Consider the following 9,613-nt stretch of genomic DNA (forward strand, 5'->3'; position numbering starts at 1 on the left):
TCCCTCTCTCTCTATCTTCAGTTTGGAAAAACCATTATATCTTATATTTTTAATATTCTATTTTGTTGTATTATATGTTGTTGTTGAGCTTTCGTAATAGCTGCATCAGTTGAAAGCATTAACCAAATTGAAAGAAAGAAATTGGTCTATATATCGGTTCAACAACTTCTTAATTGCGTCAATACTAGTCGTTTGAAAAAGTAATACAAGTGGCGAAGGCAAGAACATATTCTTATCATTTAAGCATACACTGAAGGACGGTGAAATAAAAAGCTAGCATACATATTCATTGAAAGAATATAAATCAATTATATATATATATATATATATATATATATATATATATATATATATATATATATATATATATATATATATATATATNTTTATTTATTTATTTATTTATTTATATTTGTAATATAATTCAAATAAATATTTATTATAAATATATATATATGAAATATATATTACAAATAAATAATACATATATATCATAAATAAATGTAATAAATTTGAATTTTTAAATTTATTAAGTTTTTTGAGGTTCAAATATTTATTAAATTGTACTTTCCTTAGTGATGACAGTTGAAGAAATAGAGGAATGCCACCCTTGAATCTATAGTATCTCAAACTACTAGAATTTGTACCATCCTAAAGTTTTTATGAGATTTAACAACAGCAGCTTTTGTCAATGCAAAGTAATCAACTTTGTTGGTACCTTTAGACCTATCCTACCTGACTTTCCAATCACATCAACTAAGCAATGTGAATAGATGGATATCTGCTGAAACAACATGTACATGTTGGAGATTAAGGAAAGAGACAAGAAATTAATTTATACTAAGTAGAAATATAAATAAAGTAAGAGCATTAATGATGCTGGCTATCTTAGTAAGTGTTTGATGAATCATCTCTATCTCTTTCATACACATGAGGATCACCTCAATGTTTTCAAATTTCTTACAGTACTTCATGATTCATATTAGTCATAGCCACAGTTTTTGAGCCCACAAAGATCTTACGACTTCTCCCTCTAATGCAAACTTCCCCACTTATAGCCTTTCATAACATCGGAAAGAAAACATTAAACAAGATAATCGAATTAAAGACATTTTTATCTGTCTGAGCACACAAAGAAGGAACTATATGAAGTATTTAAATTATTAAAATTATTAGCATTATCAAATTACTATGAAAACTCTCAAATATAGGCCCGTTTTGAAATAGCTCTCTAAACAATAGTTTTTTTTTATCGAGATGACCCAACTTCTATTTTTTCAAGTGAAGTGATTTTACACAATTAAATTTGAGATTTTATCAAACTAATGGATAATTCCACTAAATTTGATAGTTTAAACTATTTTATCAAGAACAAAATTAGATTAATTAATTGCATGCTAATGCGAATTGAGCCATAAAATATAATAATAAGTTCTTAACTTTATTACTATGAAATTTCAAATAAAAAATTGGAAGTGGTTCAATGATATAGAAAAAAAGAAAGGTAATATGGCACTGAAATAGCCCCATACTTTTTTTCTATTTTTTGATTAAGGTCTCCCATCTTCTAACTTTTTAAGTACTATTTTATAATGACTATACTAAATCTGATGTAAGGAAAGCAAAATTTGATGTAAGGAAAACAAAATACATTAAGTACTAAAGTATTACTTCGAATAGGCCAACCAGTACTGAACAGCATAGTCAGCTGTATATGTAGTTTTCTTTAACTCTAATTTCAAAATAAAGATACGATAATAACATAAAAGCTTCAAACCATATTCAAAAAGTAAATAAACTCTTGTAATCTGTAAGGAAAAATTAAACAAAAAAAGATAAATGTTCTATTTACGTCCTAAGTGGAAAAAGACCTAGCTCCTATACGCAGCTCAGCACATGATATTGCAATGGATGATTTGATTATATCCACAAATTCACCCAAAAGAAGAAAAAAGGAAAAAGGAATGAAGCAAATCCACGAGCAAGACAAAATAAAATGTAAGTAAATTTGTTGATATCAGTTTTCATGATTAACAAAAAAAAAAAAAAATCCAAAGTCACCAATCTCTAATAAGCTAGTATTTTTTATTGCAGTTATTATAGGAGAAATCCTTATCAGTGTAAAAGAAATATTTCATCACATTTAGTATTGTTTAGTGCAATCACAAGTGCACCCTTGTCTTATATTAAGTTTCTAGAAATTTTAGAGGAAGAAAAAACAAAACAAACCTTCATCATGGATGATGGTCCGACGAGTGCAGCCAACTCCCTATAGTTTCTCCATCTACGCAGCCTGTAACAACAAAGAAAAACTAATTTTTAAAACAAAAAATCATAACAAAGGTTAAAATGCAAGCAAAATTATATTTCCTAAAAATCAGAAATTAATAATCATACAACTCGTCTATATTATGCAACATCATCTTATAAATTGTTCAATCTATTAACTCATATGCATAATAGAAGGATGAAAATAAAAAGTACATATATCTCTAACTGAACTTCGTTGGTAGGGGAAAAAAAAAAAAAAAAGTACCTTTGTAGATGATAATCGTCGACCATGCAACTAGCTCGCTCACATGATTCAAGAACCACGTTCTTATAATTGAATGATGCTAAGCCAAATATACACAATTTAGTGAAAAGATAGACCACACATCTTGCTAGCTTTTCTAGTAATATATAAGTGTAAAAATAGTGTGCCATTTGCTTGATGCTCCAATTATTAGACTATTGAAACTTAATTACAAATGTATCGTGTATCTAGAAATTGACTAAAGTTTGCTCAAGTAAGTTATCATCCGAATTAAGAGAGGTCTTCTAAGTTAAAAGAATATGAGAAATAATTCTACTGTATAGAACTCTAATTAAGAATTGCTTGTAATTCCTATTTCTGTTTTTTGGATTTCTAGCTATAGAAATAGGTCAAATGGAACCCTAGCATGATTAGTTGATGCTTTAAGCTAGAATCTTGGGATTTGTTGGTGGTTTGCTATAGGTGCAAACTTAGGGCTCCAAATTAGGGTCTTTGATAAATGATGAGATTGATCTCATTTGATAGCTTGTAAACCTAATTAGTAGGTGTCTAGACGCGGGGGCGAAATCGGATTTTCGATTCGTCGAGCGGGTGAAAAGCTATCGGCGAAATATAGCCGATTGAGCAACGTTTAAGTGGCAAATGGCTTGGTGGTTGGTACCTGAGACCCAAGTTCGAATCCTAGTTGATTCACATTTCCAGCTAAGTTTATTTCTAAATGAAATAAAGAACGTGGGTAGAGTGTTACCTATCTCTCTCAAAAAAAGAAAAAAAGGAAAAGGTGTGTTTGTTTAATGGTGGAGGAAAGAAGACGGAACTTACAGATTCTAGACTACGCCGGATCTTGACTTCACTACGGTAGGATGTGTTTGTTTAATGGTGGAGGAAAGAACACGGAACTTACTGATTCTAGACTACGCTGGATCTCGACTTCATTGCGGTAGGAGACGAAGTTGTATTTCCACGTCGTAGAGGATGCTCGCAAACCATATGTTTTCAACAGCTTCCTGGGTCTGATTTTCCAAGTTTGCCAAGCTCCTACAGACATCTGTCCTCGCCCTGTTTGGTTCAACATAAAGCGGTAAAAGATAATTTTTAGTGAAAAAGTATTTTTAATAGACAAATAATTTTACGATTTCATTTGATTTGTTAGAAAAAAAAAAGTTTTTTTAGTGCTTGTTTGGATAATCGGAAATAGAGATAGAACATTTTATAATTATTTTATTTTTATCTATTCTTATACATTTTTATGTACCATAATTATATTATATAACATATGCCATAAATGTTGCTGCCAATGTAAATCAATATGTATCATTAGGACCGACCGTCCCTAGAGCAAGTGGCAAAGGGCTTGGTGGTTGGTACCCGAGACCCAAGTTCGAATCCTAGTTGATTCACATTTTCAGCTAAGTTTATTTCTAAATGAAATAAACGAAGCGGGTAGCGTGCTACCTATCTGTAGTATACTAGTATCCCTACACTTAGTATATATATATAAGTGTGTGTGTGAGGGTACGTGTGTGTGTGTGTGTGAGTGCACATGTGTGAGTATGTGTAATGCCATGTGGCATCACCTCCCCCCCCTCTTTTATGCATGCAGGGAAGAGAGAGAGAGGAGTTTATCTCCTCTCTTCTCTCCTTTTCTCTTTCGTTCGGCCGTACCAAGGAAGCACGCGAGGGACGCCGCCGCGGAGCCGATTTCGCCGTCGACGTCGCACCGCAGAGCCGTTCGAACCTACGGTTGCTGCCGTTGCATCGTGAGGAGGCCGGGCGAGCGTGGATCTTCGCCGTTCTTGACGTCGCGCCAGTGCTAGTCGCCGTCGAGGTGGGTGTTCCATAGAATTGCTTCCTAATTTCCAAGCTTTTTCAATTTCGAGCTAGTTGCTGTCCCTGCAGATTTCCAGCGTCGACCGTTGGCGTTTCGGCTCGTACTCGACGTAGGAGCGTCGGATTTCGACGAGGCTTGATTCGCTGGATTCAGGACTTCGAGAGGAATCCACGAAGCCCTTACTTGCCAGATTTCGTTGAGGTTAGATTGGTCGAATCCGTGCTGTACCTGACTGTTGCGAATTTTGGGACTGAAACGGTGATTTGTGCTTTGTAGAGCGTGGTGTTAGCTCGACTCCCGGATTTGGAGGGTGTAGATCGACCAGCAGGTGGTGCTGCAGCTGTGAGGGTGTTTTGCTGCCAGAATTAGCGACTAAGGTGGGTTTACATCGGTTTATTCCTAAGTGTAGTAATAGTCGACATGTATGATTTTCTGTTCGGTAAATCATGTTGTAGTTCGTTTTTCATAATGATATCCTGGATAAATGCTGCATATATAACATGATTATTACCTTTTAAATATACATGTTGGACTGGGTTTAAACTTAGGAGAAAACGCGATTGGAATCGACATATGTATTAAACTGCCTGATTTAGCTCTAGGAGCCGTTATAGAATTGTACTGTCGCAGCATACTGTAGACGAGTACTCCAGGTAGTTTAGAATACATTTACGCTCGTGCTGGTATGCCGAGTGAATTTTTCTGAGGTCGTTTAGACTGTTTCGTACTAGTGGGCGCCGTCGGGACTGACGGTGGGCCCGGTTCGCCGTTTTGGCGTCGGATTGTGCCGAGGGCACGTTGTTTGTTGTATTTAGACTAGTCAGAGTTGTTACTGGACTTCGGCTTGAGTTAGAGAGCCTGTTTGAGCTCGACAGAGATACGCTGCATACTCGGTTGGGTAGCTCCCACGAGTGCCACTCCGGAGGCGGGCGCGGTGCTTTTGCGTTGGTGTCGCTCATGCCAGTTGGACTTGCTCTCCACGGACCAGCTAGTGTGGATAGAGCCTGATAGTCGCAACGGGGCAGGGACGGGTGTGTTCACAGTCCCAGGGACGGGTATGTTTACAGTCCCAATTGGATTGGGTCAGATTTGACATTTCCTACAGTCGGTTAATGTAGAGCATGATAGTGTAGTGGATGATAGCGATAGAGTGTACTTCCTGCTTTTCCTTCTATCCTTGCTCCCTTCTGTAGACTTAGTGGGTGACCGATGTCGTTTTGGGCGGTACCCACTGAGGACTACTTGTTTTTACAGTAGTTCTCACGCCCAGTTGTTACCTATGTTTTGCAGAGCCACAGGTTTCGGCTACTGCGCCTTCCGCGGATCAGGATCGAGGCAAGGGCGTCGCGAGGTAGAGCCCTACCCGACTGACAGAGCTAGAGGCACCCCCCTACTGCAGGTAGTTGCTATTTTAGAGTTTATGTACATAGTTGTTTAACTCGCCGGTGCGAGTAGCTTTGTATTTTGGATTTGGACTATGTATATGAAACTCAGTTGTTTAGCTTTGTATATTGAGCAGCTCTATGCTACTGTTTGTAGTATTGTATATTTACAGGTACTTTTGACGCTTCGTATACAGGAGAAATTCCTTGTATACGGCGGATTTGTCGGCGTGCCCGGGGAACGAGACATCCGGGGCGTGACACTATCTCTCTCAAAAAAAAAAAAAAGAAAAAAAAAATGTGTGTTTGTTTAATGGTGGAGGAAAGAAGGCGGAACTTGCAGATTCTAGACTACGCCGGATCTCGACTTCACTGTGGTAAATAGTGGAGGAAAGAAGGCGGAACTTGCAGATTCTAGACTACGCCAGATCTCGACTTCACTGCGGTAGGAGACGAAGTTGTACTTCCACATCGTAGAGGATGCTCGCAAACCATATGTTTTCAACAGCTTCATTGGTCTGATTTTCCAAGTTTGCCAAGCTCCTACAGACATCCGTCCTCGCCCTGTTTGGTTCAACATAAAACGGTAAAAGATAATTTTCAGTGAAAAAGTATTTTTAATTGACAAGTAATTTTACGATTTCATTTGATCTGTAAGAAAAAAAAAAAAGTTTTTTCAGTGCTTGTTTGGATAATCAGAAATAGAGATAGAACATTTTATAATTATTTTATTTTTATCTATTCTTATATATTTTTACATTTTTATGTACCGTAATTATATTATATAACATATGCCATAAATGCTGCTGCCAATGTAAATCAATATGTATCATTAGGACCGACCATCCCTAGAGCAAGTGGCAAAGGGCTTGGTGGTTGGTTCCCGAGACCCAAGTTCTAATCCTAGTTAATTCACATTTCTAGCTAAGTTTATTTCTAAATAAAATAAACGAATCGGGTAGCGTGCTATCTATCTCTCTCAAAAAAAATGTGTGTTTGTTTAATGGTGGAGGAAAGAAGGCGGAACTTGCAGATTCTAGAGAACGTCGGATCTCGACTTTACTGCAGTAGGAGACGAAGTTGTACTTCCACGTCGTAGAGGATGCTCGCAAACCATATGTTTTCAACAGCTTTCTGGGTCTGATTTTCCAAGTTTGCCAAGCTCCTACAGACATCCGTCCTCGCCCTGTTTGGTTCAATATAAAACGGTAAAAGATAATTTTTAGCGAAAAAGTATTTTTAATTGACAAGTAATTTTACGATTTCATTTGATTTGTAAGAAAAAAAAACAAGTTTTTTTAGTGCTTGTTTGGATAATCGGAAATAGAGATAGAACATTTTATAATTATTTTATTTTTATCTATTCTTATACATTTTTACATTTTTATGTACCGTAATTATATTATATAACATATGCCATAAATGCTGCTGCCAATGTAAATCAATATGTATCATTAGGACCGACCGTCCCTAGAGCAAGTGACAAAGGGCTTGGTGGTTGATTTCTGAGACCCAAGTTCGAATCCTAGTTTATTCACATTTCCAGCTAAGTTTATTTCTAAATTAAATAAATGAAGCGGGTAGCGTGCTACCTATCTCTCTCAAAAAAAAGAAAAAAAAAATGTGTGTTTGTTTAATGGTGGAGGAAAGAAGGCGGAACTTGCAGATTCTAGACTACGCCGGATCTCGACTTCACTGCGGTAGGAGACGAAGTTGTACTTCCACGTCGTAAAGGATGCTCGCAAACCATATGTTTTCAACAGCTTCCTGGGTCTGATTTTCCAAGTTTGCCAAGCTCCTACAGACATCCGTCCTCGCCCTGTTTGGTTCAATATAAAATGGTAAAAGATAATTTTCAGTGAAAAAGTATTTTTAATTGATAAGTAATTTTACGATTTCATTCGATTTGTAATAACAAAAAAAAAAAAAGTTTTTTAAGTGTTGTTTGGATAATCGGAAATAGAGATAGAACATTTTTTAATTATTTTATTTTTATCTATTCTTATACATTTTTATATTTTTATGTAACGTAATTATATTATATAACATATGCTATAAATGCTGCTGCCAATGTAAATCAATATGTATCATTAGGACCGACCGTCCCTAGAGCAAGTGGCAAAGAGTTTGGTGGTTGGTTCCCGAGACCCAAGTTCGAATCCTAGTTGATTCACATTTCCAACTAAGTTTATTTCTAAATTAAATAAACGAAGCGGGTAGCGTGCTACCTATATCTCAAAAAAAAAAAAAAAAAAAAAAAAAAAAATCATCAACCTTACTGTGAAAATAAATTCGCGTACTTTCAACTAATTTCTAGTAGCCATGTATTGCTTGAATTGAACGAAATTTAGCTACAGAGGATGCAGAACCAATCATAGAAAATTCTCATAGTTTGAAAAGCAAAGCATTTGCTACCAACCGTTAGCTGCCATGATCATTGTTATTAGTCAAAGCAGTACTACTTTTACTCACAAGACTCTTTTTAAGTTTTTTGGATAATTGAAAGAGCCTAGAGATGACGGAAATCACGAGCATAAGAATTTAATGGCAGTGAGACCTTACATCTCACTTAAGATAGTCATCGGAATATGAATATATGATAATGATACGTACTCCGCAAAACTAAGGTTGATTTTGTATAAGATATATGAGAACTGCATAAAGTTTTATGTGTTCATAAGGTCAAACTAAGCAGGCCTTGCGACAAAGATATGCTTAAGAAGAACGAGAACCAATTGAGCCTTCAACCTAGAACCTGCGGTCATGGGAACTTGCTGCTAAAACTATAGAGATGTATTGACATTAAAATAACATGGTCACATTTTGTGATATCAAATTCTTGGGAATAGCAATTTATTTGGTAGGAGCAAACAATAGTTTGCATGCAAATCTTGGTTAAGACAATCTCTTACTCTCGGTGAGAAAAAGAAGGGTCTCATTGCGGTGGACTTTGAGAAAGAACTTCTTGCTGATTCTAGTCGACTTCATTTGAAGCGCAGTGGTGAGTACCCTAACAAAAACACAACAACATATTTAATCACAAAAATCTTTACATAACAGGACAAGCCAAAAATACACAAAATCTATACCTAACAGAACAAGCCAAAAATACCATAATATATGTGAAAACTAATGTGTATATAATATAGAAGTTGTTGAAACTATTTTCAGATTGTACGGAAAGTGTTACATAATATTGTTATGACGCGCCACTTCCTAAGGGGTCACCCATCCAAATACTATTCTATCCCTAACACACTTAATTCTCTTAATTTCTTAGACCTAACTACCACTCAAAATGTTATAGCCGAGTTAAGAGTTTTAGCCTTATTATATCTCACAAGTAGAACTATTTTAGGGGCGTCACATTCTCCTTCCCTTTAAGCTCTGACGTCCTTCTCAAGCTCAAGCGCACTCACAAGAATTAGGCAATGTGAAATTTGTCTCGTTAGCCTTTCACCAACTTTGTGGAAGTCGCACTCCACCCACAACAGTCATCAGCTTGGACCCGCACTCTTGCTTGCTATATAACCTTGGCTTAATCTAAACTCATCTCACATTTTCGGCTAATGATTAGCTCTGGCCACTTCTAGGAGGTTATCCATTCTAGGACTACTTTAGCCTTAGCACATTTTATTATCTTAACCTCTTAGGCATAGTCAACGCCCAAAATGTTTAGCCGGGTTAAAAAATTTAGATCTATTATATCTCATATATAAATTTATTTTATATCTTGGGGTGCCACAAACGTAGTGTCGTGAATGAAAGGAAGTGTCCTCCAACTTTCACTTAATTAGGTCTATTACCTCTTTTGTGTGTTGCTAAAGAGTCTAAATGAAAGACTTGGACTAGAGTTGTTGTTGA

The 9,613-nt window shown here is 36.1% G+C and overlaps 1 long non-coding RNA gene across 1 annotated transcript; it reads left to right on the forward strand.

The window, feature by feature from the left end:
• Positions 4,003–5,717, forward strand: LOC109722866. The gene is made up of 4 exons (XR_002219563.1): positions 4,003–4,364; positions 4,436–4,568; positions 4,644–4,744; positions 5,658–5,717. It is a non-coding gene; the product is annotated as an uncharacterized LOC109722866 (long non-coding RNA).

The sequence above is a fragment of the Ananas comosus genome, linkage group 17 (assembly GCF_001540865.1).
Source record: "Ananas comosus cultivar F153 linkage group 17, ASM154086v1, whole genome shotgun sequence".
Classification (NCBI taxonomy): Eukaryota; Viridiplantae; Streptophyta; class Magnoliopsida; order Poales; family Bromeliaceae; genus Ananas; species Ananas comosus.